Raw genomic sequence first — 7,388 nt, forward strand, 5'->3', positions numbered from 1 at the left:
ATAATTAAAAAAAAAAAAACACTTCCGGTTTTACACACACACACATTGAAGAGAGAGAGAGAGAGAGAGAAAGAGCGGGCGAGAGAGAGGAGTGAAGGGACTGACTGAGTGAGTGAAAGAGAGCTCAAATTTCGAAAATTTATAACCTCAACTATACATTTTTCTTTCGTAATCTTTTAAGATATTCTGGTGTGTTAGGGCGTACTTGGGGGGTGAATTTAGGGAATAAAATATGCTATTTTATGAAACCCGTGAATTGCAGCCGGCATGTTTCACGATTTTCATAAGGACAGTGGTGCGGTCTTTTATTTTTGAGTTCTGGTCAGATGAATGTAACACGAAGTTAACATAAACGTAATTTTGCGTTGTGAATAGAAAATGTTTGGAAACTAATGTCCTTGATGGCGGTTAGGGGATAAAATTACGTTGTATGTAAATGAATTCCTCGTCGAGAATCGATTAGATGCCGAAATAGCTATACATCTGACATTCCTAACAGTATTGATGAGCGCAGTAGAAAGAGTAGAAGTACGTTTGTAATGGAGAAACATGCGAAATGATAATTTAATTTCTGGTATTATTAGCAGATAAATTGCAAATGGAAAACAAAATGTACAGAGCTAATATGCACAAGGAGAGAAAATTCTTTGTATATTCCACATTAGGTTAATCTAACAAGCCGAACTTGTACAGTTGCTTCTATATCAATATTTGCTATGTCATCAGAAAAAAGAAAAAGAAAAAGAAAACCAAATTTGTTTTAGATCTCGTTGCTTTGCTGGCTCATAGTTCGATATGCGTATAAAATGAATTATATATATGTGTGTGTGTGTATGTGTGTGTGTGTGTGTGTGTGTGTGTGTGTGTGTGTGTGTGTGTGTGAGTGTGTATGTATCGGAGCTCTTTCGTTAACGAAATCATTCTAGTCTATGCAATGATTCCGTGTCTATGTATATATATATATATATATATATATATATATATATATGTATATATATGAGTGTATGTGTGTATGTGTGTATGTGTGTGTGTGAGTGAATGTGGATATTTGTGTTGATAAATTTGTGTGCAAGCTACCGTGTATATCTATGTATATAGGATTGTGTTTATTTTAGAATCCGTGCTTGTTATATAAGTGTCACTATTTGTATGTGTGTGAAGCTTTATTTGGGACATTCGTGTATCTGTTTGCGTGGTTCTTTTTATTGAATTATGTAAGCGATTGCATGTGCTTGAGTGATTGTGTCTGTATGTGTTTGTGTAAAAGTACATACGAAATTGCATATGCGCCCATGTGTTTGTCTTTGGATGCTGTCTAGAAGAGGCGATGTAATTTTTCATTTTCAGTATCAGATCCGTTAGTAAGAAAATAACCTCTTAAAACATCGATGTCATTAAATGTGTTTTAGTCTTGAGGGATGTTTAAAAACCAGCCTCTGCCTTCTGCTGGCCACATCATCCCGCTCGCTCCGGTCGATATTTTCCATCAACTAAAGAAAGCTAGATTTTTCCACACTAACATCCGTTTGTGCACTGATCTTGTAAAGAAATTCACCTCTCAAATAGTTTCGTATTGATTTCAGAATAAGAATATTATTTATGTCGTTGCTTGGAAATATTTGTTTTCATCGAAATACCATTTCTTATCTTCTTCTTTATATCCAATTTATTTAGTATTCGATGAACAAAGCTATGCTGAGTAAACACCATGGTGTTACAGATGAAGAAAAAATATGTAAAGAATGAAAACAAAGTTATTCCCAGAGCACAAACACTGTATATACACACACATATACACACACATATACACACACATATACACACACATACTTAGACACATATTCTCATGTACAAACAACACACATTTATAGACGAAGAAAGGCACACAAATAGACTTTCCACTAAGCGCGCTTTTAGTTTCTGTTTACCTAAACAACCCGCACGACGTGCACCAGTTTCTTTCTCTCCCGCGTTTATTAATTCTAACGAACAATACACACACCTACCCCTCATGCATGCCAACACAAACACACATTAATTCAGTTATACATGCAGAACAAACGTAAACATTTTCATTTATTTCTACCATTTAATTATTAAACTTACACACACACACACACACACACACACACTGTTTTCATCCAAAACTTAAACAAATCCTCTCAATGAACTCACATAAACATTAAGGATAAACTCTAATTCACATACATAAATACATACATCATACATACACACACATATATACTTACATAAATACACACATAATTTGCACACACACACACACACACACACTTAAATATATATGTATACATATTTAATCTTTTATTCCTTTTACAATGCTCACATTTACAAACAGATGTATTGTAAATATTTTACATCCATCGTGCATTCTCATAAACTCATCTTACACTTTCCAGTTTCCTATGCATTATCCCCTTGATAGAACCAGCAAACAGTAGACTGGTCGGCTGTATATGTTTGTGTTCTTGTCCATGAGACTTAACTACCAATGTCTTAGATATTATGCTTGAATTTCTGAGAAGAGAAATTATTATTATTGTTTAACCGACCATTGTAAGCGAGAATAACTCGGTAGCTTGTACCACGATTTCACAAATTACCTTAACGTGCTTGCGCAGTTGTGAGCAGACATAAAATTCTCTCGGACGTCCCGTAGCTTACAATAGCTGGGATGATGTATCTCTATTGACTCTCAGTTAAAGAGAGAGAGAGAGAGAGAGAGAGAGAGAGAGAGAGAGAGAGAGAGAGAGAGAGAGAGAGAGAGAGAGAGAGAGAGAGAGAGAGAGAGAGAGAAAGAGAAAGAAGGGTATGTATATGTGTATATGTATATAGAGATATACATATACACATATACATATTTATGACGAACACTCGCCAAAAACTGTCGGAACCTTGCGTGGGACACCATTAATTCAGTTTGTAATGAACGCTGTTATTCCTCTTTATACGGTAACTATCTACTTTCCACTCTGACGGGTTACTCTTTCTCTCACATTCATTGAAAAAAAACAAAAACAAAACCTTTTACTGAAAATCATTGAGATATTCGATGCAGACTTGAATGCACCGTGCACAGATTTGTTACAAACAACTTGGCTGGATACGACAACCTAAACAACACCGAAGAAGCTCCGGAGACAAATATCATCGAAAAATGTAAACAAAAATATGATTAGTTGCAGTTATAGAAGATGCGGCAACTATAAATTACATTTCTTCTGGGGGTTATGAACTCAATAATGACTCATATAATTGATATGAAATGACAAAGACTGAAGACCTACTAATGCTCTCCCAACCAACTCCCCCATCTCCCTCGGGAGAAAGCGGGGAGGGCTGGGTTGGTTGGGAGGGAGCAGAGAGGGCATTAATAGTGGTTTCAGTTTTTGTACTCTGTGTAAGTTTCCTCTGTTTAATACATAAATATTTGTATATTTATACTTGAAAACTCATCGTCTGGAAAGCTTCAGTCTTTCCTTTCTCTCTCTTCATGTGTATACAGTTATGTATATTTCGTATATCTAACCCAACCAGCTTTATTTGTTCATTTGCATCATCGGCTACACATACACCCCTCCCCACACAAATATATATCTCTTTATTGCCCACAGGGGGCTAAACATACAGGAGACAAACAAGGACAGACAAAGGGATTAAGTCGATTACATCGACCCCTGTGCGCAAATGGTACTTATTTAAGCGACCACGAAAGGATGAAAGACAAAGTGGACCTCGGCGGAATTTGAACTGAGAACGTAAAGACAGACGGAATACCGCTAAGCATTTCGCCCGGCGTGCTAATGTTTCTTATTTCTTTATTGCCCACAGGGGGCTAAACATAGAGGGGACAAACAAGGACAAACAAAGGGATTAAGTCGATTACATCGACCCCACTGCGCAACTGGTACTTATTTTACGCGACCCCGAAAGGATGAAAGGCAAAGTCGACCTGGGTGGAAATTGAACTGGGAACGTAAAGACAGACGAAATATTGCTAAGCATTTCGCCCGGCGTGCTAACGTTTCTGGCTTAAAGGGTATTGCGAAAGGTCTGGTTGAAAACCCTCCCCCGACCCAAAAAAAAAAACAGTTCTTTTACAGGACTTAGAAAAACTGAAGGACTACTACAATAAGTGTATGAATCTGTGAGGGTAATATTTTGAATAAAATCATAATTAACTGATTTTCCTGTATTTTATTTTACCAAAAGCCAGGAACTTTTCAGCACCCACTCTTATTCAGGAAAATCCCAAAACGTTCCTTTTTGATTTAGTTTTATGAATAGAAGGAAATGAACTTCCCGTGGAGCTAGCTAAATTATTTCACAACGAATCAGTTACGTTAATAAGCAACATTTATTGAGCACGGGCGGGAGTGTTTCATTGGAATTATAATCTTGAAAGTGTGAACGGTGCACAAATATTTGTAGGCAGAGATACTTCTGGAATAAAGGTACAATAGTGGAGGCGCAATGGCCCAGTGGTTAAGGCAGAGGACTCGCGGTCATAGGGTCGCGGTTTCGATTCCCAGACCGGGCGTTGTGAGTGTTTATTGAGCGATAACACCAAAAGCTCCACGAGGCTCCGGTAGGTGGCGAACCCTGCTGTACTCTTTCATCACAACTTTCCCTCACTCTTACTTCCTGTTTCTGTTGTGCCTGTAATTCAAAGGGTCAGCCTTGTCACACTGTGTCACGCTGAATATCCCCGAGAACTACGTTAAGGGTACACGTGTCTGTGGAGTGCTCAACCACTTGCACGTTAATTTCTCGAGCAGGCTGTTCCGTTGATCGGATCGACTGGAACCCTCGACGTCGTAAGCGACGGAGTGCCAACAACAACAACAAAGGCACAATAACAAGGCTAACACTGTGTGTAACAGCAGAGCGGTTTCGTGCGGTTACAAGGTTACCCAGCAGTAGAGCCGACTGCTTACATTAAGGTAAGCAGTCTCTGATTGATGCAGAAACAACAACAATAACAGTATTAGGAAGTGGAAGAACGAGGAATAAAAACAAATGCATTGTATTTTGATTAAAATATTTCGAGAAGCTTTGCAAATTCCCGCCAGAAGACTGGCCATATATGGTAAGATTTCACTCATTTGATGTACCGAGTGATTAATGAGATCGGGGGTGGTAATACTTACAAGTTAGTTTGATTTATTTATTTATTTATTTGTGCAAACTACGACTTGTTCTCTAAGTCCACTCAACAGTTTCTTATCGGAACCTTGTAGATACTGAGGAAGCAAGCAAAAACCAAAAACAGTAAACAACTGTCATCATGTACGTGGAAAAACAGTAAAAGAGAGAGAAAAAAAGATCGGAGATCTGTCGAAGAATGCCTGTTACGCGACGATGCTTATCACATACAAACAAACAAATAACTACACTTTTCATTAACGAAATATAAAAAATAAAGGGACAATACATGGAGATAGTAAAAAAAATATATATTTGAGTTTAAATTGATCACTTACAAACAGGGATTCAAGGCTGTCAGTGAGAAACTCTGTTATCAGATAAGAGTAGCTTGAAGACAAATAAAGAAAAAAGAAAAAAAGCATGAAACTGTTGAAGTTAATCATTTGTTTACAGAAATATGAGACAGTGAGAAATCGCAGTCTTCCTCTTAGGAAAGTATGCATTCATTATGAAGAAGATATCTGAAGTGAGAAAAAGCATTTCAACACCAGGATGTAGTATGGCTGGAACAAATCCACAAGAATTATTGTCGCTGCATTTCGCGAAATACATACAGTAACAACAGTTGTAATCTTGAGACAGTGAAAACTACTTCAGGACAGGAGAGCAATACACAGAGACTTGATTATTGATTTCTGATAGAAATAATCGACCTTCTGTTGGATTTACGAATTTACTTTTTACCATTGGGGTGTGGATATAACTAAGCCGTCTGTCTTTGGCAGAAATAAATCAGGTACCACACACACAAAACAAAGAAAAATAAACAAAGTTACGAGGTTACAACTACTGACCAATAACATGTAAAAAATTGTATACATTTTGTCTGAATCTGTTCCTCTAGAATAATTGTGATAGCAACAATATCATGACAGTCTACTAGCAAGACAAGGGAGTGTGAGCTAGGGATGTAATGAACACTTTCTAATCAACAAAAGTGTGGTACTGGAGGTGCAACGAAATAGGGGTTCAGTTAAAGTCTGGTTCCGTTACAAGTCATCGTTCGGAATTCCGCAGTTTATGGAAAAATATTAACAGCTAATGTCTTATAATTAGCTGGCAGCTCCGTTAGTGACAGCAATATGACAAGAAATTCTTTGATATATTTAATATAATTGAGAGAAACACAAAGCATCTCAAAATAATACAGTAACGAAAGAGTTAAGCTGAAGTCTGCATCAATATCACTTGAGAGGGTTTGCAACGGTAATGGCCATTATATCTACCTCCTCAAGTTTAACTCATGAATTGTGAGCTGCATGTTCCAGAGATGATAAGGAGTTAGTACTAACGAAAATGTCGGTGACTTGTTTGACGTCATTTTGGTCTCAGAAAAATTCTGTAGTATCGTGCACTTAGCTGCACGTAGGCACAACATTCTACAATGAGAATAATATTTCAGCTTTTTACTCGGGCAAGTGTTAAAGATGAATAAAATTCCACCTGTATGTTTGTTATAGACACTTCGTGAAGAACACTTTACTGGTGATATTTTGATGACGGAGAATACGATGAATCGTGAAGCCTATTTCCATATTGCCGCTGACAGATCGCTGTGTCGGAGGACATCTAATTAAACTTTGAATAACAATTCAGCAATTTACATCTGAGAGATCGCATTCTGATTCCGCTACGTCTGTCAGAATCTTTGATAAAATAACAGAAGTGACGAGTGTAACGATATTGAAAGATACCTAAAAATACGGATCTGATCGATATTCTAAAGTATTTCCTACAAAACAGATACTTAATAATTCCGGGGAAACAATCGTCTGACATTAAATAATATTGATTCTGACATGACTTACCTTGTTGTTCTTGGGGAAAATATATATTTCTAGCTAGAAATTTCTTATATACTACATTTCCATTTCTTAATTTACGATATGTTGGTGTCATTTTCTAATAAAAATGATATTCCAGAAATAATTTTCGAGATAATGTAGTAGAGGTTAAAGAATATTGAAGTTAGGAATATAGACTTAACCGAAAACTATACAGACCGGTCAATGCCCGTGTGGTTATCGTAATATAAAATATATCCGCAAGCACACACGCCTATATATATATATGTGTGTGTGTGTGTGTGTGTGTGTGTGTGTGTATATATATATAAAGACATACATGCATACATATATATATATATATATATATATAAACAT

The sequence above is a fragment of the Octopus bimaculoides genome, chromosome 11 (genome assembly GCF_001194135.2).
Source record: "Octopus bimaculoides isolate UCB-OBI-ISO-001 chromosome 11, ASM119413v2, whole genome shotgun sequence".
Lineage (NCBI taxonomy): Eukaryota > Metazoa > Mollusca > Cephalopoda > Octopoda > Octopodidae > Octopus > Octopus bimaculoides.